The sequence below is a fragment of the Chiloscyllium punctatum genome, chromosome 24 (assembly GCF_047496795.1).
Source record: "Chiloscyllium punctatum isolate Juve2018m chromosome 24, sChiPun1.3, whole genome shotgun sequence".
Classification (NCBI taxonomy): domain Eukaryota; kingdom Metazoa; phylum Chordata; class Chondrichthyes; order Orectolobiformes; family Hemiscylliidae; genus Chiloscyllium; species Chiloscyllium punctatum.
Window position 1 is genome coordinate 17,618,692 of NC_092762.1, and position 24,053 is coordinate 17,642,744.

General features: G+C 45.1%; 9 non-coding genes across 9 annotated transcripts; all 9 read right to left on the reverse strand.

Annotated features, from left to right (window-relative positions):
* Nucleotides 1-678: 678 nt before the first annotated feature.
* Nucleotides 679-752, reverse strand: trnai-aau (transfer RNA isoleucine (anticodon AAU)). Its single transcript has one exon. It is a non-coding gene; the product is annotated as a tRNA-Ile (tRNA).
* Nucleotides 753-4,843: 4,091 nt separating this feature from the next.
* On the reverse strand, nt 4,844-4,917 carry trnai-aau (transfer RNA isoleucine (anticodon AAU)). The gene has a single exon. It is a non-coding gene; the product is annotated as a tRNA-Ile (tRNA).
* A 2,009-nt stretch (nt 4,918-6,926) lies between these two features.
* On the reverse strand, nt 6,927-7,000 carry trnai-aau (transfer RNA isoleucine (anticodon AAU)). The gene has a single exon. It is a non-coding gene; the product is annotated as a tRNA-Ile (tRNA).
* A 2,008-nt stretch (nt 7,001-9,008) lies between these two features.
* trnai-aau (transfer RNA isoleucine (anticodon AAU)) lies at nt 9,009-9,082 on the reverse strand. Its single transcript has one exon. It is a non-coding gene; the product is annotated as a tRNA-Ile (tRNA).
* A 2,008-nt stretch (nt 9,083-11,090) lies between these two features.
* Nucleotides 11,091-11,164, reverse strand: trnai-aau (transfer RNA isoleucine (anticodon AAU)). The gene has a single exon. It is a non-coding gene; the product is annotated as a tRNA-Ile (tRNA).
* A 2,008-nt stretch (nt 11,165-13,172) lies between these two features.
* On the reverse strand, nt 13,173-13,246 carry trnai-aau (transfer RNA isoleucine (anticodon AAU)). Its single transcript has one exon. It is a non-coding gene; the product is annotated as a tRNA-Ile (tRNA).
* Nucleotides 13,247-15,254: 2,008 nt separating this feature from the next.
* trnai-aau (transfer RNA isoleucine (anticodon AAU)) lies at nt 15,255-15,328 on the reverse strand. Its single transcript has one exon. It is a non-coding gene; the product is annotated as a tRNA-Ile (tRNA).
* A 2,008-nt stretch (nt 15,329-17,336) lies between these two features.
* On the reverse strand, nt 17,337-17,410 carry trnai-aau (transfer RNA isoleucine (anticodon AAU)). Its single transcript has one exon. It is a non-coding gene; the product is annotated as a tRNA-Ile (tRNA).
* Nucleotides 17,411-18,604: 1,194 nt separating this feature from the next.
* trnai-gau (transfer RNA isoleucine (anticodon GAU)) lies at nt 18,605-18,678 on the reverse strand. The gene has a single exon. It is a non-coding gene; the product is annotated as a tRNA-Ile (tRNA).
* Between the last annotated feature and the right edge of the window lie 5,375 nt (nt 18,679-24,053).

Genomic DNA, 24,053 nt, shown 5'->3' on the forward strand with positions numbered 1-24,053 from the left:
GACCCATCCCTCACATATTTTGTCACATAGCGCTGGCTTCAGCCTGCGTCATTCACGCCTCTTAATCTCCCTTTAATCTCTCCATGCACTGTCATTATCACCTTTGCATCTGGAGCCTTGACTCACCTTCTCTCAGCGTGGTATAAATAGCTCCATAATACTCCCCCTTTGTTTTTATCTTTATCTTTAATCAGTTAGACTCGAAACGTCAGCTCTTTTCTCTCCTTGCAGATGGTGCCAGACCTGCTGAGATTATCCAGCATTTTCTCTTTTGGTTTCAGCTTCCAGCATCCGCAGTAATTTGCTTTTATGAATGGCTCTATGATATTGCTGGTGATATGATAACTCCCAGTGTCGATGCATGAGAGGTGAACAAGCGAACGAATTGCGTCTGGAAGTCGTGTGACGAGTATTAACAGAGATCCAGGAAAATAACACGAACGAATCTTTGATTAAATTGAAGCCTGAACTCCGGTTCTCCTCCGAGACTGTGCCAGGTCTGTCGAATACTGCACATATTTCATGTTTTGCATTTGTTGGTGAAAACAACTGAGACTGGCTGTTTTGCTGCAGCCATCACGGGTACTAACCCTGTCAAATGCTTTATTGCGCTGATGGCGCTTCCTGCTTTGTGGAGTACGTCGTTTGGAAACACAGCAACGACACAAGCGCTGCATGTGGTCAGTGCGGGGATCGAACCCCCGACCTTGGCGTTATTAGCACCACGCTCTAACCAGCTGAGCTAACCGACCAACGCCGGCGGGCCACCGAACGCAAATGGCTATATTGCCGGTGCTCACATCCATGGCTGCTCTGCATTTTCTGCTTCTACGATAGTCTGAAGTATTTCCTTTCGTTGCAAAGCTTTTCAACAAAAAAAACATTTACTTTTCCGAACGCGCATACTCGAGTTAACCATTTGCTCTGATATCTAAAATTAAACACAATGTCCGGACGCATGCAATTTCAATCGCAACGCCACCAGCTCAGCTGCAGCTTCTCACGTTGACAAATTTCGTCTGGAGAACCGTACCTTCAACGATCGCTCACTGTTCTTCTGGATACTCACAGACCTTTGGAGTCAGGGTTATGTGCTGCTGATTAACTGCTACGAACCTTACGCCAAATGCATTGGAATTGTAATCTATCAGTGGGGTTCTTTCTGCTCCCGAACGACGCAGTTGCTTTGGTGTCAGCAACAGCTCAGAAGTCAATTGCACGTTTTGCTCAATGACTCATGTTGCTTATGCAATCTTCGTTTGACCGCATATTTAGCAAGTTATCAGGCCTTCCTGCAGAGTTTGTCCGCGACAGGTCAGCTGCTAAAATGATTGCTTCAGACAGCATGCCCCTACACCCTACATTTGAAAATGGAAAAGGTGCAAACGTTTACAGGCTGAACACTCGCTCACTATTTCGCCTGGCGCGTCAGAGGCTGGGAGCTGATCTTACGGAGGTTTTTCAATCATGATGGGAATGAATCGGGTAAATAGACAAGTTCCTTTCGCTCAGGTGGGGCAGTTCAGAACCAGAGGGTATAAATCTGGTGTGGGAGGGTGAGAATTCGAAAGGCAGTGAGGGGCAACGGTTGTACGCAGAGGGTGGTGCGTTTCTGGAATAAGTTACCAGACGAGCTGGTGATGGATGGTATAATTCCAATACTGTTAAGGAATCTGGACGTCTACTTGAATAGGAAGGGTTGAGAGAGAAATGGGTCAAGTGCATGCAATCGCGGCTGGATCAGTTGAGGATATCTGTTCGGAATGGACGAGTGCGACCGAAGACTGTGTTTTCAGTGCTGTCCATATCTAATGGCTCTATGATAGTGCAGGTGAAATGATAAAAAAGATAAATATAAAAAAGAAGTAAAATTGTCTGAAGTTGTTGAATTCAAACAACTTCAGGTAATTTTATTTCAATTATTTTATTTATCTTTTTTAGTTGTGTTTTTTTTTTCACTGTTCTGTACCTCTTATTTCTTGACTGTCTCTCTTTCTCTCGCTCCCCACTCTGTCAATACCTTTTTCCTCTCCTCTTCCCGCTTTGCTACCCTTCTCCCCTGTTTTCCATTTTGTCTCGGCTTGACCCATCCCTCACATATTTTGTCACATAGCGCTGGCTTCAGCCTGCGTCATTCACGCCTCTTAATCTCCCTTTAATCTCTCCATGCACTGTCATTATCACCTTTGCATCTGGAGCCTTGACTCACCTTCTCTCAGCGTGGTATAAATAGCTCCATAATACTCCCCCTTTGTTTTTATCTTTATCTTTAATCAGTTAGACTCGAAACGTCAGCTCTTTTCTCTCCTTGCAGATGGTGCCAGACCTGCTGAGATTATCCAGCATTTTCTCTTTTGGTTTCAGCTTCCAGCATCCGCAGTAATTTGCTTTTATGAATGGCTCTATGATATTGCTGGTGATATGATAACTCCCAGTGTCGATGCATGAGAGGTGAACAAGCGAACGAATTGCGTCTGGAAGTCGTGTGACGAGTATTAACAGAGATCCAGGAAAATAACACGAACGAATCTTTGATTAAATTGAAGCCTGAACTCCGGTTCTCCTCCGAGACTGTGCCAGGTCTGTCGAATACTGCACATATTTCATGTTTTGCATTTGTTGGTGAAAACAACTGAGACTGGCTGTTTTGCTGCAGCCATCACGGGTACTAACCCTGTCAAATGCTTTATTGCGCTGATGGCGCTTCCTGCTTTGTGGAGTACGTCGTTTGGAAACACAGCAACGACACAAGCGCTGCATGTGGTCAGGGCGGGGATCGAACCCCCGACCTTGGCGTTATTAGCACCACGCTCTAACCAGCTGAGCTAACCGACCAACGCCGGCGGGCCACCGAACGCAAATGGCTATATTGCCGGTGCTCACATCCATGGCTGCTCTGCATTTTCTGCTTCTACGATAGTCTGAAGTATTTCCTTTCGTTGCAAAGCTTTTCAACAAAAAAAACATTTACTTTTCCGAACGCGCATACTCGAGTTAACCATTTGCTCTGATATCTAAAATTAAACACAATGTCCGGACGCATGCAATTTCAATCGCAACGCCACCAGCTCAGCTGCAGCTTCTCACGTTGACAAATTTCGTCTGGAGAACCGTACCTTCAACGATCGCTCACTGTTCTTCTGGATACTCACAGACCTTTGGAGTCAGGGTTATGTGCTGCTGATTAACTGCTACGAACCTTACGCCAAATGCATTGGAATTGTAATCTATCAGTGGGGTTCTTTCTGCTCCCGAACGACGCAGTTGCTTTGGTGTCAGCAACAGCTCAGAAGTCAATTGCACGTTTTGCTCAATGACTCATGTTGCTTATGCAATCTTCGTTTGACCGCATATTTAGCAAGTTATCAGGCCTTCCTGCAGAGTTTGTCCGCGACAGGTCAGCTGCTAAAATGATTGCTTCAGACAGCATGCCCCTACACCCTACATTTGAAAATGGAAAAGGTGCAAACGTTTACAGGCTGAACACTCGCTCACTATTTCGCCTGGCGCGTCAGAGGCTGGGAGCTGATCTTACGGAGGTTTTTCAATCATGATGGGAATGAATCGGGTAAATAGACAAGTTCCTTTCGCTCAGGTGGGGCAGTTCAGAACCAGAGGGTATAAATCTGGTGTGGGAGGGTGAGAATTCGAAAGGCAGTGAGGGGCAACGGTTGTACGCAGAGGGTGGTGCGTTTCTGGAATAAGTTACCAGACGAGCTGGTGATGGATGGTATAATTCCAATACTGTTAAGGAATCTGGACGTCTACTTGAATAGGAAGGGTTGAGAGAGAAATGGGTCAAGTGCATGCAATCGCGGCTGGATCAGTTGAGGATATCTGTTCGGAATGGACGAGTGCGACCGAAGACTGTGTTTTCAGTGCTGTCCATATCTAATGGCTCTATGATAGTGCAGGTGAAATGATAAAAAAGATAAATATAAAAAAGAAGTAAAATTGTCTGAAGTTGTTGAATTCAAACAACTTCAGGTAATTTTATTTCAATTATTTTATTTATCTTTTTTAGTTGTGTTTTTTTTTCACTGTTCTGTACCTCTTATTTCTTGACTGTCTCTCTTTCTCTCGCTCCCCACTCTGTCAATACCTTTTTCCTCTCCTCTTCCCGCTTTGCTACCCTTCTCCCCTGTTTTCCATTTTGTCTCGGCTTGACCCATCCCTCACATATTTTGTCACATAGCGCTGGCTTCAGCCTGCGTCATTCACGCCTCTTAATCTCCCTTTAATCTCTCCATGCACTGTCATTATCACCTTTGCATCTGGAGCCTTGACTCACCTTCTCTCAGCGTGGTATAAATAGCTCCATAATACTCCCCCTTTGTTTTTATCTTTATCTTTAATCAGTTAGACTCGAAACGTCAGCTCTTTTCTCTCCTTGCAGATGGTGCCAGACCTGCTGAGATTATCCAGCATTTTCTCTTTTGGTTTCAGCTTCCAGCATCCGCAGTAATTTGCTTTTATGAATGGCTCTATGATATTGCTGGTGATATGATAACTCCCAGTGTCGATGCATGAGAGGTGAGCAAGCGAACGAATTGCGTCTGGAAGTCGTGTGACGAGTATTAACAGAGATCCAGGAAAATAACACGAACGAATCTTTGATTAAATTGAAGCCTGAACTCCGGTTCTCCTCCGAGACTGTGCCAGGTCTGTCGAATACTGCACATATTTCATGTTTTGCATTTGTTGGTGAAAACAACTGAGACTGGTTGTTTTGCTGCAGCCATCACGGGTACTAACCCTGTCAAATGCTTTATTGCGCTGATGGCGCTTCCTGCTTTGTGGAGTACGTCGTTTGGAAACACAGCAACGACACAAGCGCTGCATGTGGTCAGTGTGGGGATCGAACCCACGACCTTGGCGTTATTAGCACCACGCTCTAACCAGCTGAGCTAACCGACCAACGCCGGCGGGCCACCGAACGCAAATGGCTATATTGCCGGTGCTCACATCCATGGCTGCTCTGCATTTTCTGCTTCTACGATAGTCTGAAGTATTTCCTTTCGTTGCAAAGCTTTTCAACAAAAAAAACATTTACTTTTCCGAACGCGCATACTCGAGTTAACCATTTGCTCTGATATCTAAAATTAAACACAATGTCCGGACGCATGCAATTTCAATCGCAACGCCACCAGCTCAGCTGCAGCTTCTCACGTTGACAAATTTCGTCTGGAGAACCGTACCTTCAACGATCGCTCACTGTTCTTCTGGATACTCACAGACCTTTGGAGTCAGGGTTATGTGCTGCTGATTAACTGCTACGAACCTTACGCCAAATGCATTGGAATTGTAATCTATCAGTGGGGTTCTTTCTGCTCCCGAACGACGCAGTTGCTTTGGTGTCAGCAACAGCTCAGAAGTCAATTGCACGTTTTGCTCAATGACTCATGTTGCTTATGCAATCTTCGTTTGACCGCATATTTAGCAAGTTATCAGGCCTTCCTGCAGAGTTTGTCCGCGACAGGTCAGCTGCTAAAATGATTGCTTCAGACAGCATGCCCCTACACCCTACATTTGAAAATGGAAAAGGTGCAAACGTTTACAGGCTGAACACTCGCTCACTATTTCGCCTGGCGCGTCAGAGGCTGGGAGCTGATCTTACGGAGGTTTTTCAATCATGATGGGAATGAATCGGGTAAATAGACAAGTTCCTTTCGCTCAGGTGGGGCAGTTCAGAACCAGAGGGTATAAATCTGGTGTGGGAGGGTGAGAATTCGAAAGGCAGTGAGGGGCAACGGTTGTACGCAGAGGGTGGTGCGTTTCTGGAATAAGTTACCAGACGAGCTGGTGATGGATGGTATAATTCCAATACTGTTAAGGAATCTGGACGTCTACTTGAATAGGAAGGGTTGAGAGAGAAATGGGTCAAGTGCATGCAATCGCGGCTGGATCAGTTGAGGATATCTGTTCGGAATGGACGAGTGCGACCGAAGACTGTGTTTTCAGTGCTGTCCATATCTAATGGCTCTATGATAGTGCAGGTGAAATGATGAAAAAGATAAATATAAAAAAGAAGTAAAATTGTCTGAAGTTGTTGAATTCAAACAACTTCAGGTAATTTTATTTCAATTATTTTATTTATCTTTTTTAGTTGTGTTTTTTTTTTCACTGTTCTGTACCTCTTATTTCTTGACTGTCTCTCTTTCTCTCGCTCCCCACTCTGTCAATACCTTTTTCCTCTCCTCTTCCCGCTTTGCTACCCTTCTCCCCTGTTTTCCATTTTGTCTCGGCTTGACCCATCCCTCACATATTTTGTCACATAGCGCTGGCTTCAGCCTGCGTCATTCACGCCTCTTAATCTCCCTTTAATCTCTCCATGCACTGTCATTATCACCTTTGCATCTGGAGCCTTGACTCACCTTCTCTCAGCGTGGTATAAATAGCTCCATAATACTCCCCCTTTGTTTTTATCTTTATCTTTAATCAGTTAGACTCGAAACGTCAGCTCTTTTCTCTCCTTGCAGATGGTGCCAGACCTGCTGAGATTATCCAGCATTTTCTCTTTTGGTTTCAGCTTCCAGCATCCGCAGTAATTTGCTTTTATGAATGGCTCTATGATATTGCTGGTGATATGATAACTCCCAGTGTCGATGCATGAGAGGTGAGCAAGCGAACGAATTGCGTCTGGAAGTCGTGTGACGAGTATTAACAGAGATCCAGGAAAATAACACGAACGAATCTTTGATTAAATTGAAGCCTGAACTCCGGTTCTCCTCCGAGACTGTGCCAGGTCTGTCGAATACTGCACATATTTCATGTTTTGCATTTGTTGGTGAAAACAACTGAGACTGGTTGTTTTGCTGCAGCCATCACGGGTACTAACCCTGTCAAATGCTTTATTGCGCTGATGGCGCTTCCTGCTTTGTGGAGTACGTCGTTTGGAAACACAGCAACGACACAAGCGCTGCATGTGGTCAGTGTGGGGATCGAACCCACGACCTTGGCGTTATTAGCACCACGCTCTAACCAGCTGAGCTAACCGACCAACGCCGGCGGGCCACCGAACGCAAATGGCTATATTGCCGGTGCTCACATCCATGGCTGCTCTGCATTTTCTGCTTCTACGATAGTCTGAAGTATTTCCTTTCGTTGCAAAGCTTTTCAACAAAAAAAACATTTACTTTTCCGAACGCGCATACTCGAGTTAACCATTTGCTCTGATATCTAAAATTAAACACAATGTCCGGACGCATGCAATTTCAATCGCAACGCCACCAGCTCAGCTGCAGCTTCTCACGTTGACAAATTTCGTCTGGAGAACCGTACCTTCAACGATCGCTCACTGTTCTTCTGGATACTCACAGACCTTTGGAGTCAGGGTTATGTGCTGCTGATTAACTGCTACGAACCTTACGCCAAATGCATTGGAATTGTAATCTATCAGTGGGGTTCTTTCTGCTCCCGAACGACGCAGTTGCTTTGGTGTCAGCAACAGCTCAGAAGTCAATTGCACGTTTTGCTCAATGACTCATGTTGCTTATGCAATCTTCGTTTGACCGCATATTTAGCAAGTTATCAGGCCTTCCTGCAGAGTTTGTCCGCGACAGGTCAGCTGCTAAAATGATTGCTTCAGACAGCATGCCCCTACACCCTACATTTGAAAATGGAAAAGGTGCAAACGTTTACAGGCTGAACACTCGCTCACTATTTCGCCTGGCGCGTCAGAGGCTGGGAGCTGATCTTACGGAGGTTTTTCAATCATGATGGGAATGAATCGGGTAAATAGACAAGTTCCTTTCGCTCAGGTGGGGCAGTTCAGAACCAGAGGGTATAAATCTGGTGTGGGAGGGTGAGAATTCGAAAGGCAGTGAGGGGCAACGGTTGTACGCAGAGGGTGGTGCGTTTCTGGAATAAGTTACCAGACGAGCTGGTGATGGATGGTATAATTCCAATACTGTTAAGGAATCTGGACGTCTACTTGAATAGGAAGGGTTGAGAGAGAAATGGGTCAAGTGCATGCAATCGCGGCTGGATCAGTTGAGGATATCTGTTCGGAATGGACGAGTGCGACCGAAGACTGTGTTTTCAGTGCTGTCCATATCTAATGGCTCTATGATAGTGCAGGTGAAATGATGAAAAAGATAAATATAAAAAAGAAGTAAAATTGTCTGAAGTTGTTGAATTCAAACAACTTCAGGTAATTTTATTTCAATTATTTTATTTATCTTTTTTAGTTGTGTTTTTTTTTCACTGTTCTGTACCTCTTATTTCTTGACTGTCTCTCTTTCTCTCGCTCCCCACTCTGTCAATACATTTTTCCTCTCCTCTTCCCGCTTTGCTACCCTTCTCCCCTGTTTTCCATTTTGTCTCGGCTTGACCCATCCCTCACATATTTTGTCACATAGCGCTGGCTTCAGCCTGCGTCATTCACGCCTCTTAATCTCCCTTTAATCTCTCCATGCACTGTCATTATCACCTTTGCATCTGGAGCCTTGACTCACCTTCTCTCAGCGTGGTATAAATAGCTCCATAATACTCCCCCTTTGTTTTTATCTTTATCTTTAATCAGTTAGACTCGAAACGTCAGCTCTTTTCTCTCCTTGCAGATGGTGCCAGACCTGCTGAGATTATCCAGCATTTTCTCTTTTGGTTTCAGCTTCCAGCATCCGCAGTAATTTGCTTTTATGAATGGCTCTATGATATTGCTGGTGATATGATAACTCCCAGTGTCGATGCATGAGAGGTGAGCAAGCGAACGAATTGCGTCTGGAAGTCGTGTGACGAGTATTAACAGAGATCCAGGAAAATAACACGAACGAATCTTTGATTAAATTGAAGCCTGAACTCCGGTTCTCCTCCGAGACTGTGCCAGGTCTGTCGAATACTGCACATATTTCATGTTTTGCATTTGTTGGTGAAAACAACTGAGACTGGCTGTTTTGCTGCAGCCATCACGGGTACTAACCCTGTCAAATGCTTTATTGCGCTGATGGCGCTTCCTGCTTTGTGGAGTACGTCGTTTGGAAACACAGCAACGACACAAGCGCTGCATGTGGTCAGTGTGGGGATCGAACCCACGACCTTGGCGTTATTAGCACCACGCTCTAACCAGCTGAGCTAACCGACCAACGCCGGCGGGCCACCGAACGCAAATGGCTATATTGCCGGTGCTCACATCCATGGCTGCTCTGCATTGTCTGCTTCTACGATAGTCTGAAGTATTTCCTTTCGTTGCAAAGCTTTTCAACAAAAAAAACATTTACATTTCCGAACGCGCATACTCGAGTTAACCATTTGCTCTGATATCTAAAATTAAACACAATGTCTGGACGCATGCAAATTCAATCGCAACGCCACCAGCTCAGCTGCAGCTTCTCACGTTGACAAATTTCGTCTGGAGAACCGTACCTTCAACGATCGCTCACTGTTCTTCTGGATACTCACAGACCTTTGGAGTCAGGGTTATGTGCTGCTGATTAACTGCTACGAACCTTACGCCAAATGCATTGGAATTGTAATCTATCAGTGGGGTTCTTTCTGCTCCCGAACGACGCAGTTGCTTTGGTGTCAGCAACAGCTCAGAAGTCAATTGCACGTTTTGCTCAATGACTCATGTTGCTTATGCAATCTTCGTTTGACCGCATATTTAGCAAGTTATCAGGCCTTCCTGCAGAGTTTGTCCGCGACAGGTCAGCTGCTAAAATGATTGCTTCAGACAGCATGCCCCTACACCCTACATTTGAAAATGGAAAAGGTGCAAACGTTTACAGGCTGAACACTCGCTCACTATTTCGCCTGGCGCGTCAGAGGCTGGGAGCTGATCTTACGGAGGTTTTTCAATCATGATGGGAATGAATCGGGTAAATAGACAAGTTCCTTTCGCTCAGGTGGGGCAGTTCAGAACCAGAGGGTATAAATCTGGTGTGGGAGGGTGAGAATTCGAAAGGCAGTGAGGGGCAATGGTTGTACGCAGAGGGTGGTGCGTTTCTGGAATAAGTTACCAGACGAGCTGGTGATGGATGGTATAATTCCAATACTGTTAAGGAATCTGGACGTCTACTTGAATAGGAAGGGTTGAGAGAGAAATGGGTCAAGTGCATGCAATCGCGGCTGGATCAGTTGAGGATATCTGTTCGGAATGGACGAGTGCGACCGAAGACTGTGTTTTCAGTGCTGTCCATATCTAATGGCTCTATGATAGTGCAGGTGAAATGATAAAAAAGATAAATATAAAAAAGAAGTAAAATTGTCTGAAGTTGTTGAATTCAAACAACTTCAGGTAATTTTATTTCAATTATTTTATTTATCTTTTTTAGTTGTGTTTTTTTTTCACTGTTCTGTACCTCTTATTTCTTGACTGTCTCTCTTTCTCTCGCTCCCCACTCTCTCAATACCTTTTTCCTCTCCTCTTCCCGCTTTGCTACCCTTCTCCCCTGTTTTCCATTTTGTCTCGGCTTGACCCATCCCTCACATATTTTGTCACATAGCGCTGGCTTCAGCCTGCGTCATTCACGCCTCTTAATCTCCCTTTAATCTCTCCATGCACTGTCATTATCACCTTTGCATCTGGAGCCTTGACTCACCTTCTCTCAGCGTGGTATAAATAGCTCCATAATACTCCCCCTTTGTTTTTATCTTTATCTTTAATCAGTTAGACTCGAAACGTCAGCTCTTTTCTCTCCTTGCAGATGGTGCCAGACCTGCTGAGATTATCCAGCATTTTCTCTTTTGGTTTCAGCTTCCAGCATCCGCAGTAATTTGCTTTTATGAATGGCTCTATGATATTGCTGGTGATATGATAACTCCCAGTGTCGATGCATGAGAGGTGAGCAAGCGAACGAATTGCGTCTGGAAGTCGTGTGACGAGTATTAACAGAGATCCAGGAAAATAACACGAACGAATCTTTGATTAAATTGAAGCCTGAACTCCGGTTCTCCTCCGAGACTGTGCCAGGTCTGTCGAATACTGCACATATTTCATGTTTTGCATTTGTTGGTGAAAACAACTGAGACTGGTTGTTTTGCTGCAGCCATCACGGGTACTAACCCTGTCAAATGCTTTATTGCGCTGATGGCGCTTCCTGCTTTGTGGAGTACGTCGTTTGGAAACACAGCAACGACACAAGCGCTGCATGTGGTCAGTGTGGGGATCGAACCCACGACCTTGGCGTTATTAGCACCACGCTCTAACCAGCTGAGCTAACCGACCAACGCCGGCGGGCCACCGAACGCAAATGGCTATATTGCCGGTGCTCACATCCATGGCTGCTCTGCATTTTCTGCTTCTACGATAGTCTGAAGTATTTCCTTTCGTTGCAAAGCTTTTCAACAAAAAAAACATTTACTTTTCCGAACGCGCATACTCGAGTTAAACATTTGCTCTGATATCTAAAATTAAACACAATGTCCGGACGCATGCAATTTCAATCGCAACGCCACCAGCTCAGCTGCAGCTTCTCACGTTGACAAATTTCGTCTGGAGAACCGTACCTTCAACGATCGCTCACTGTTCTTCTGGATACTCACAGACCTTTGGAGTCAGGGTTATGTGCTGCTGATTAACTGCTACGAACCTTACGCCAAATGCATTGGAATTGTAATCTATCAGTGGGGTTCTTTCTGCTCCCGAACGACGCAGTTGCTTTGGTGTCAGCAACAGCTCAGAAGTCAATTGCACGTTTTGCTCAATGACTCATGTTGCTTATGCAATCTTCGTTTGACCGCATATTTAGCAAGTTATCAGGCCTTCCTGCAGAGTTTGTCCGCGACAGGTCAGCTGCTAAAATGATTGCTTCAGACAGCATGCCCCTACACCCTACATTTGAAAATGGAAAAGGTGCAAACGTTTACAGGCTGAACACTCGCTCACTATTTCGCCTGGCGCGTCAGAGGCTGGGAGCTGATCTTACGGAGGTTTTTCAATCATGATGGGAATGAATCGGGTAAATAGACAAGTTCCTTTCGCTCAGGTGGGGCAGTTCAGAACCAGAGGGTATAAATCTGGTGTGGGAGGGTGAGAATTCGAAAGGCAGTGAGGGGCAACGGTTGTACGCAGAGGGTGGTGCGTTTCTGGAATAAGTTACCAGACGAGCTGGTGATGGATGGTATAATTCCAATACTGTTAAGGAATCTGGACGTCTACTTGAATAGGAAGGGTTGAGAGAGAAATGGGTCAAGTGCATGCAATCGCGGCTGGATCAGTTGAGGATATCTGTTTGGAATGGACGAGTGCGACCGAAGACTGTGTTTTCAGTGCTGTCCATATCTAATGGCTCTATGATAGTGCAGGTGAAATGATAAAAAAGATAAATATAAAAAAGAAGTAAAATTGTCTGAAGTTGTTGAATTCAAACAACTTCAGGTAATTTTATTTCAATTATTTTATTTATCTTTTTTAGTTGTGTTTTTTTTTCACTGTTCTGTACCTCTTATTTCTTGACTGTCTCTCTTTCTCTCGCTCCCCACTCTGTCAATACATTTTTCCTCTCCTCTTCCCGCTTTGCTACCCTTCTCCCCTGTTTTCCATTTTGTCTCGGCTTGACCCATCCCTCACATATTTTGTCACATAGCGCTGGCTTCAGCCTGCGTCATTCACGCCTCTTAATCTCCCTTTAATCTCTCCATGCACTGTCATTATCACCTTTGCATCTGGAGCCTTGACTCACCTTCTCTCAGCGTGGTATAAATAGCTCCATAATACTCCCCCTTTGTTTTTATCTTTATCTTTAATCAGTTAGACTCGAAACGTCAGCTCTTTTCTCTCCTTGCAGATGGTGCCAGACCTGCTGAGATTATCCAGCATTTTCTCTTTTGGTTTCAGCTTCCAGCATCCGCAGTAATTTGCTTTTATGAATGGCTCTATGATATTGCTGGTGATATGATAACTCCCAGTGTCGATGCATGAGAGGTGAGCAAGCGAACGAATTGCGTCTGGAAGTCGTGTGACGAGTATTAACAGAGATCCAGGAAAATAACACGAACGAATCTTTGATTAAATTGAAGCCTGAACTCCGGTTCTCCTCCGAGACTGTGCCAGGTCTGTCGAATACTGCACAAATTTCATGTTTTGCATTTGTTGGTGAAAACAACTGAGACTGGCTATTTTGCTGCAGCCATCACGGGTACTAACCCTGTCAAATGCTTTATTGCGCTGATGGCGCTTCCTGTTTTGTGGAGTACGTCGTTTGGAAACACAGCAACGACACAAGCGCTGCATGTGGTCAGTGTGGGGATCGAACCCACGACCTTGGCGTTATTAGCACCACGCTCTAACCAGCTGAGCTAACCGACCAACGCCGGCGGGCCACCGAACGCAAATGGCTATATTGCCGGTGCTCACATCCATGGCTGCTCTGCATTTTCTGCTTCTACGATAGTCTGAAGTATTTCCTTTCGTTGCAAAGCTTTTCAACAAAAAAAACATTTACTTTTCCGAACGCGCATACTCGAGTTAACCATTTGCTCTGATATCTAAAATTAAACACAATGTCCGGACGCATGCAATTTCAATCGCAACGCCACCAGCTCAGCTGCAGCTTCTCACGTTGACAAATTTCGTCTGGAGAACCGTACCTTCAACGATCGCTCACTGTTCTTCTGGACACTCACAGACCTTTGGAGTCAGGGTTATGTGCTGCTGATTAACTGCTACGAACCTTACGCCAAATGCATTGGAATTGTAATCTATCAGTGGGGTTCTTTCTGCTCCCGAACGACGCAGTTGCTTTGATGTCAGCAACAGCTCAGAAGTCAATTGCACGTTTTGCTCAATGACTCATGTTGCTTATGCAATCTTCGTTTGACCGCATATTTAGCAAGTTATCAGGCCTTCCTGCAGAGTTTGTCCGCGACAGGTCAGCTGCTAAAATTATTGCTTCAGACAGCATGCCCCTACACCCTACATTTGAAAATGGAAAAGGTGCAAACGTTTACAGGCTGAACACTCGCTCACTATTTCGCCTGGCGCGTCAGAGGCTGGGAGCTGATCTTACGGAGGTTTTTCAATCATGATGGGAATGAATCGGGTAAATAGACAAGTTCCTTTCGCTCAGGTGGGGCAGTTCAGAACCAGAGGGTATAAATCTGGTGTGGGAGGGTGAGAATTCGAAAGGCAGTGAGGGGCAACGGTTGTACGCAGAGGGTGGTGCGTTTCTGGAATAAGTTACCAGACGAGCTGGTGATGGATGGTATAATTCCAATACTGTTAAGGAATCTGGACGTCTACTTGAATAGGAAGGGTTGAGAGAGAAATGGGTCAAGTGCATGCAATCGCGGTTGGATCAGTTGAGGATATCTGTTCGGAATGGACGAGTGCGACCGAAGACTGTGTTTTCAGTGCTGTCCATATCTAATGGCTCTATGATAGTGCAGGTGAAATGATAAAAAAGATAAATATAAAAAAGAAGTAAAATTGTCTGAAGTTGTTGAATTCAAACAACTTCAGGTAATTTTATTTCAATTATTTTATTTATCTTTTTTAGTTGTGTTTTTTTTTCACTGTTCTGTACCTCTTATTTCTTGACTGTCTCTCTTTCTCTCGCTCCCCACTCTGTCAATACATTTTTCCTCTCCTCTTCCCGCTTTGCTACCCTTCTCCCCTGTTTTCCATTTTGTCTCGGCTTGACCCATCCCTCACATATTTTGTCACATAGCGCTGGCTTCAGCCTGCGTCATTCACGCCTCTTAATCTCCCTTTAATCTCTCCATGCACTGTCATTATCACCTTTGCATCTGGAGCCTTGACTCACCTTCTCTCAGCGTGGTATAAATAGCTCCATAATACTCCCCCTTTGTTTTTATCTTTATCTTTAATCAGTTAGACTCGAAACGTCAGCTCTTTTCTCTCCTTGCAGATGGTGCCAGACCTGCTGAGATTATCCAGCATTTTCTCTTTTGGTTTCAGCTTCCAGCATCCGCAGTAATTTGCTTTTATGAATGGCTCTATGATATTGCTGGTGATATGATAACTCCCAGTGTCGATGCATGAGAGGTGAGCAAGCGAACGAATTGCGTCTGGAAGTCGTGTGACGAGTATTAACAGAGATCCAGGAAAATAACACGAACGAATCTTTGATTAAATTGAAGCCTGAACTCCGGTTCTCCTCCGAGACTGTGCCAGGTCTGTCGAATACTGCACATATTTCATGTTTTGCATTTGTTGGTGAAAACAACTGAGACTGGCTGTTTTGCTGCAGCCATCACGGGTACTAACCCTGTCAAATGCTTTATTGCGCTGATGGCGCTTCCTGCTTTGTGGAGTACGTCGTTTGGAAACACAGCAACGACACAAGCGCTGCATGTGGTCAGTGTGGGGATCGAACCCACGACCTTGGCGTTATTAGCACCACGCTCTAACCAGCTGAGCTAACCGACCAACGCCGGCGGGCCACCGAACGCAAATGGCTATATTGCCGGTGCTCACATCCATGGCTGCTCTGCATTTTCTGCTTCTACGATAGTCTGAAGTATTTCCTTTCGTTGCAAAGCTTTTCAACAAAAAAAACATTTACTTTTCCGAACGCGCATACTCGAGTTAACCATTTGCTCTGATATCTAAAATTAAACACAATGTCCGGACGCATGCAATTTCAATCGCAACGCCACCAGCTCAGCTGCAGCTTCTCACGTTGACAAATTTCGTCTGGAGAACCGTACCTTCAACGATCGCTCACTGTTCTTCTGGATACTCACAGACCTTTGGAGTCAGGGTTATGTGCTGCTGATTAACTGCTACGAACCTTACGCCAAATGCATTGGAATTGTAATCTATCAGTGGGGTTCTTTCTGCTCCCGAACGACGCAGTTGCTTTGGTGTCAGCAACAGCTCAGAAGTCAATTGCACGTTTTGCTCAATGACTCATGTTGCTTATGCAATCTTCGTTTGACCGCATATTTAGCAAGTTATCAGGCCTTCCTGCAGAGTTTGTCCGCGACAGGTCAGCTGCTAAAATTATTGCTTCAGACAGCATGCCCCTACACCCTACATTTGAAAATGGAAAAGGTGCAAACGTTTACAGGCTGAACACTCGCTCACTATTTCGCCTGGCGCGTCAGAGGCTGGGAGCTGATCTTACGGAGGTTTTTCAATCATGATGGGAATGAATCGGGTAAATAGACAAGTTCCTTTCGCTCAGGTGGGGCAGTTCAGAACCAGAGGGTATAAATCTGGTGTGGGAGGGTGAGAATTCGAAAGGCAGTGAGGGGCAACGGTTGTACGCAGAGGGTGGTGCGTTTCTGGAATAAGTTACCAGACGAGCTGGTGATGGATGGTATAATTCCAATACTGTTAAGGAATCTGGACGTCTACTTGAATAGGAAGGGTTGAGAGAGAAATGGGTCAAGTGCATGCAATCGCGGTTGGATCAGTTGAGGATATCTGTTCGGAATGGACGAGTGCGACCGAAGACTGTGTTTTCAGTGCTGTCCATATCTAATGGCTCTATGATAGTGCAGGTGAAATGATAAAAAAGATAAATATAAAAAAGAAGTAAAATTGTCTGAAGTTGTTGAATTCAAACAACTTCAGGTAATTTTATTTCAATTATTTTATTTATCTTTTTTAGTTGTGTTTTTTTTTCACTGTTCTGTACCTCTTATTTCTTGACTGTCTCTCTTTCTCTCGCTCCCCACTCTGTCAATACCTTTTTCCTCTCCTCTTCCCGCTTTGCTACCCTTCTCCCCTGTTTTCCATTTTGTCTCGGCTTGACCCATCCCTCACATATTTTGTCACATAGCGCTGGCTTCAGCCTGCGTCATTCACGCCTCTTAATCTCCCTTTAATCTCTCCATGCACTGTCATTATCACCTTTGCATCTGGAGCCTTGACTCACCTTCTCTCAGCGTGGTATAAATAGCTCCATAATACTCCCCCTTTGTTTTTATCTTTATCTTTAATCAGTTAGACTCGAAACGTCAGCTCTTTTCTCTCCTTGCAGATGGTGCCAGACCTGCTGAGATTATCCAGCATTTTCTCTTTTGGTTTCAGCTTCCAGCATCCGCAGTAATTTGCTTTTATGAATGGCTCTATGATATTGCTGGTGATATGATAACTCCCAGTGTCGATGCATGAGAGGTGAGCAAGCGAACGAATTGCGTCTGGAAGTCGTGTGACGAGTATTAACAGAGATCCAGGAAAATAACACGAACGAATCTTTGATTAAATTGAAGCCTGAACTCCGGTTCTCCTCCGAGACTGTGCCAGGTCTGTCGAATACTGCACAAATTTCATGTTTTGCATTTGTTGGTGAAAACAACTGAGACTGGCTGTTTTGCTGCAGCCATCACGGGTACTAACCCTGTCAAATGCTTTATTGCGCTGATGGCGCTTCCTGCTTTGTGGAGTACGTCGTTTGGAAACACAGCAACGACACAAGCGCTGCATGTGGTCAGTGTGGGGATCGAACCCACGACCTTGGCGTTATTAGCACCACGCTCTAACCAGCTGAGCTAACCGACCAACGCCGGCGGGCCACCGAACGCAAATGGCTATATTGCCGGTGCTCACATCCATGGCTGCTCTGCATTTTCTGCTTCTACGATAGTCTGAAGTATTTCCTTTCGTTGCAAAGCTTTTCAACAAAAAAAACATTTACTTTTCCGAACGCGCATACTCGAGTTAAACATTTGCTCTGATATCTAAAATTAAACACAATGTCCGGACGCATGCAATTTCAATCGCAACGCCACCAGCTCAGCTGCAGCTTCTCACGTTGACAAATTTCGTCTGGAGAACCGTACCTTCAACGATCGCTCACTGTTCTTCTGGATACTCACAGACCTTTGGAGTCAGGGTTATGTGCTGCTGATTAACTGCTACGAACCTTACGCCAAATGCATTGGAATTGTAATCTATCAGTGGGGTTCTTTCTGCTCCCGAACGACGCAGTTGCTTTGGTGTCAGCAACAGCTCAGAAGTCAATTGCACGTTTTGCTCAATGACTCATGTTGCTTATGCAATCTTCGTTTGACCGCATATTTAGCAAGTTATCAGGCCTTCCTGCAGAGTTTGTCCGCGACAGGTCAGCTGCTAAAATGATTGCTTCAGACAGCATGCCCCTACACCCTACATTTGAAAATGGAAAAGGTGCAAACGTTTACAGGCTGAACACTCGCTCACTATTTCGCCTGGCGCGTCAGAGGCTGGGAGCTGATCTTACGGAGGTTTTTCAATCATGATGGGAATGAATCGGGTAAATAGACAAGTTCCTTTCGCTCAGGTGGGGCAGTTCAGAACCAGAGGGTATAAATCTGGTCTGGGAGGGTGAGAATTCGAAAGGCAGTGAGGGGCAACGGTTGTACGCAGAGGGTGGTGCGTTTCTGGAATAAGTTACCAGACGAGCTGGTGATGGATGGTATAATTCCAATACTGTTAAGGAATCTGGACGTCTACTTGAATAGGAAGGGTTGAGAGAGAAATGGGTCAAGTGCATGCAATCGCGGCTGGATGAGTTGAGGATATCTGTTCGGAATGGACGAGTGCGACCGAAGACTGTGTTTTCAGTGCTGTCCATATCTAATGGCTCTATGATAGTGCAGGTGAAACGATAAAGTCGTGCCTCTAACCCTGTCCAATGTTTGATCGGATAGATGGCGCTTCCGCCTTTGTGGAGCGCGTTGTTTGGCAACACAACAACCACACAAGCGCTGCATGTGGTCAGTGTGGGGATTGAGCCCACGACCTTGGCGTTATCAGAACCACCCTCTAACCAGCTGAGCTAACCGACCAACGCCGGCGGTCCACCGAACGCAAATGGCTATATTGCCGGTGCTCACATCCATGGCTGCTCTGCATTTTCTGCTTCTACGATAGTCTGAAGGATTTCCTTTCGTTGCAAAGCATTTCAACAAAAAATACATTGACCTTTCCGAACGCGCATACTCGAGTTAACCATTTGCTCTGATATCTAAAATTAAGCACAGTGTCCGGACGCATGCAATTTCAGTTGCAACGCCACCAGCTCAGCTGCAGCTTGTCACGTTGACAAATTTCATCTGTCGAAACGTACCTTCAACGATCGCTCACCGTTCTTCTGGACATATAATGTGGCTACAGGGATGGTGCAGGAGGCACGGTTTCCGGTTTTTGGATAATTGGAGCTATTTCTGGGATGGGGCCTATACAAGCAGAATGGTCATCATCTAAACCAGAGCGGTACCAACATCTGGGGCGGGGGTGTGTGTTGGGGGGGATTCGCTAAAGCTATTAAGGTGGATTTAAACTCATGCAGCAGGGGGATGGGAACCAAAATCGTAGGATAGGTACAGAAGAGGATGAGAGTCGGGAGTTCCAAAATCAAGTATCTGACACTGGCAAGTGAAAACGTGGATTGAAGTGTATGTACTTGAACGTGAGGAGCATCCGAAATAACTGTTAGCATGGGTTGGTACCAGGGACTTCGATGTTGTGGCCATTACAAAGAAATGTATAGAGCAGGGACAGGAATGGCTGTTGCAGGTTCCGGGATTCAGATCTTTCAGTAAGAACAGAGAAGATGGTAAAAGATGGGGGAGATGTGGCATTGTTGATCAGGGACAATATTGCAGTTGTAGAAAGGATGTGTGGGGACTCGTTAACTGAGGTAGTATGGGCTGAGGGTAGACACAGGAAAGGAGAAGTCACCATGCTGGGAGTTTTCTATAGGCCTCCGAATATTCCCAGAGCTTTAGAGATAAGGATAGCAAAGATGATTCTCGATAGGAGTAAGAGAGGCAGTGTATTTGTCATGGGGGACTACATCTATCCAAATATTGACTGGGATCACGATAGTACGAGTATGATAGATGTGTCAGTTTTTGTCCAGTGTGTGCAGGAGGGCTTCCTGACACAGTATGTAGACAGGCCTACAAGGAGCAAAGCCACTTTAGATTTAGTACTGGGTAACGATCCTGGTCAGGTGTTTGATTTGGAAGTAGATGAGCACAATGGAGATAGCGATCACAATTCTGTCAGGTTTACTTTTGTGATGGAAAGGATAGGTGTACTCCACCAAGAATGAGTTACCGCTGGGGGAAGGGAAATTACGATGCAATTACGAAAGATCTCGGAAGCGTAGAATGGGGAAGGAAACTGCAGGGGATGAGCACATTAAAAATGTGTAGCTTATTCAAGGAAAAGCTCCTGTGTGTCCTAGATAAGTATGTACCTGTCAGGCAGGGAGGAATATATAGAATGCGTGATCCGTGGTTTACTAAGGAAGTGGAATCCCTGGTCAAGACTAAAAAGAAGGCTTATATTAGGACAAAATGTGAAAACTCAGGGCTCTTGAGGGTTCCAAGGAAATCAGGAAAGACCTAAAAAGAGAACTCAGATGAGCCAGGAGGAGACATGAGAAGTTGTTGGTGGATTGGATCAGGGTTAACCCTAAGGCGTTCCACAGGTATGTCAGGAATAAAAGAATGACGAGAGTTAAATTAGGGCCAATCAAGGATAATAGTGGAAAGTTGTGTGTGGAGTCAGAGGAGCTAGGGGAAACACTAAATAAATATTTTTTGACATTGTTCACTACAGAAAATTAAAATGTTGGCGAGGAAGATACAGAGATACTTGTATGTAGACTTGAAGAAATTGAGGTTCACAGGAAGAGGTATTAGAAATACTGCAGAGTGTGAAAATAGACAAGTTCCCCGAGCCGGATGGGATCTATCCTAGGATCATCTGGGAAGCAATGGAAGAGATTGCCGAGCCTTTGGCATTGATCTTCAAGTCATCATAGTCTACAGGAATAGTGCCTGAGGACTGGAGGATAGCAAATGTGGTTCCCTTGTTCAAAAAGGGTAGTAGAGACAACCCTGGGAATTACAGACCAGTGACCTCACTTCAGTTGTTGGTAAAGTGTTGGCAGAGGTTATAAGAGATAGGATTTATAACCATCTAGAGAAGAATAATCTGATCAGGGACAGTGAAGGGTAGGTCGTTCCTAACGAATCTAATTGACTTTTTTGACAAAGTGACCAAACAGGTAGATGGGAGTGAAACAGTTGATGTGGTGGAAATGGATTTCAGCAAGGCGTTCGATAAAGTTCCCCCAGTAGACTATTATACAAAATGTGGAGGCATGGGATTGTGGGACACATAGCAGTTATTAGTTAGCTGAAAGAAAACAGAGGGTTGTAGTTGATGGGGCATGTTCATCTTGGTGTCCAGTTACTAGCGGCGTACCGCAAGGGTCGGTGTTGGGTCCACTGCTCTTCATCATTTTTATAAATGACCTGGATGAGAGTTTAGAAGGGAGGGTTAGTAAGTTTGCGGATGACAATAAGGTCGGTGGAGTTGTGGATAGTGATGAAGGATGTAGTAGGTTGCAGAGAGACATAGATAGGATGCAGATCTGGGCTGAGAGTTGGCAAATGGAGTTTAATGTGGACAAGTGTGAGGTGATACACTTTGGACGGAGTATTCGGAATTCAAAGTACTGAACTAATGGTAAGATTCTTGGTAGTGCAGCTGAGCAGAAAGATCTCGGTGTCCATGTACACAGATCTCTGAAAGTTGCCACCCAGATTGACAGGGTTGTTAAGAAGGCATACAGTGTTTTGGCCTTTAGTGGGATTAGGTTCTGGAACCAGGAGGTTATGCTACAGCTGTACAAAACTCTGGTATGGCCACACTTGGAGTTTTTTGTACAGTTCTGGTCACCGCACTATAAAAAAAATGTGGAAGCTTTGGAAAGTGTGCAGCGGAGATTTAATAGGATGTTGCCTGGAATAGAAGGAATTTGTTACGAGGAAAATCTGAGGGCCTTGACACTGTTCTCATTAGACAGAAGAAGGTTGAGAGGTGACTCAATAGAGACATACCAGATAATCAGAAGGTTAGATAGGGTGGACAGGGAAAGCCTTGTTCCAAGTATGGGAACGGCAAACACAAGGGGACATAACTTTAAAGTGAGGAGAGATAGGTAAAAGACAGATGTCAGAGGTAGTTTCTTTACTCAGAGTAGTAAGGGTATGGAATGCATTGCCTGCAAAAATTGTAGTTTCACCAAGTTTATGTGCATTTAAGTCGTCATTGGACAGGCATATGGACGTACATGGAATAGTGCAGGTGGGATGGGCTTCAGATTAGTATGACAGGGCCGATGGGCCTGTACTGCGCTATAATGTTCTATGTTCTATGGGTAGGGAGATAGATGGTGTCAACTTGCAAAATGTCCATATTACAGAGGACGAGGTGCTGGATGTCTTGAAACGCAGAAGGGTGAATAAATCCGCAGGACCTTATCAATCTTAGAATCATAGAGATGTACAGCATGGAAAAATATCATTTAGTCCAACCCGTCTATGCCGACCAGATATCCCAACCGAATCTAGTCCCACCTGCCAGCACCTGGCCCATATTCATCCAAACCCTTCCTATCCATATATGCATCCAAATGCCTCTTAAATGTTGCACTTGTACCAACCTCCACTACTTCCTCTGGCAGTTCATTCCATACACGTACCACGCTCTGTGTGAAAACGTTGCCCCTTAGGTCTCTTTTATATCTTTCCCCTCTCACCCTAAACCTACGCTCTCTCGTTCTTGATTCCCCCACCCCAGGGAAAATACTTTGTCTAACCTGTCCATGCCCCTCACAATTTTGTAAACCGATATAAGGCCACCCCTCAGCCTCTGACTCTCCAGAGAAAACAGCCCCAGCCTTTCCAGTCTCTCCCGATAGCTCAAAAACCCAAACCCTGGCAACATCCTTGTAAATCTTTTCTGAACTCTTTCAAGTTTCGCAACATCTTTCTGATAGGAAGGAGACCAGAATTAAATGCAATATTCCAAAAGTTCCATAACCTATGTCCAGTCCAGCAGCAACATGACCTCCCATCTCCTGCACTCAGTACTCTGACCAATAAAGGAAAGCATACCAAACGCATTCTTCACTATCCTATCTACCTGTGGCTCCACTTTCAAGGAGCTATGAACCTGCATTCCAAGGTTCTTGGTTCAGCAACACTCCATAGGGCCTTACCAGGACCTGATCAGGTGTACCCTAGGCCTCTGTCAGAAGCTAGAGAAGTGATTGCTGTGCCCCCTGCTGAAATATTAATATAATTGATAGTCACAGATGAGGTGCCAGAAAACTGGAGGTTGGCTAACGTGGTGCCACTGTTTAAGCAAGATGGTAAGGAAAAGCCAAAGAACTACAGACTGGTTTGCCTGATGTCAGTGGAGGGCACGTTGAAGGAGGGAATCATGAGGGCCAGAATTTGCATGTATTTGAAAAGGGAGTTTCTAATTTGGGATAGTCAGCATTGCTTTGTGGGTGGGAAATCATGTCCCAAGAAATTGATTGCGGTGTTTAAAGAAGTAACAAAAAGGATTGATGAGGTCAGAGCTATCGATGTGAGCGATATAAGTTAAATAAGGTGTTTGAAAAGTTTCCACATGGGAGATTGGTGAGCAAGGTTAAATTTCATGGAATACAGGGAAAACCATCCATTTGGATACAGAACTGGCTCAAATGTAGAAAACAGAGGGTGGTGGTGGATGGTTGTTTTTCAGACTGGAGGCCTGTGACTAGTGGAGTGCCACAAGGATTGGTGCTGGATCCACTATTTTTGTCTGGATGAACAGTCTAGTGAGAATAGCACGAGGCCATCACCTCTCCCACTCGTAGCTCAACCGTCACTGAGTACTGATCCTACTGCAGTATGAACCAAAAACCTTTCATCATGCCCATTGCTTGATCCTGAAATCATTCTTGCACTCTGGTGATATCACTCAGTATCTCTCCATTTGGTATCCCTCACTGTGTGGGTCTAATTGCTGCCTCTGTCAGTGTCTCTCACTCTTGCAGCTACTCCAGATCCTGAGCCAACAGAATTCTCCACTCCAGAGAGACGCAGCAGCACAGGCCAGGGATGGATACTGGGATTTTCCAGATCTCTGTGGCACTGGTGCCATTCTCCCTGTGTAACCCTCATTGCATCAGTCTAATTTCCCATTCTCTTTATTTCTCTGTCTTCTCTGGGTACTCAGGAAGTTCCTGACTCAATAGACTTCCCAACTGCTGGGTGTCTCATCAATCACCACATTGAAGATGGTTGGTCGGCCAGAGAGACAAAGGTAAGGGTGATCTGGAGTCCTCAATAAATCCTGCAGTGAGATA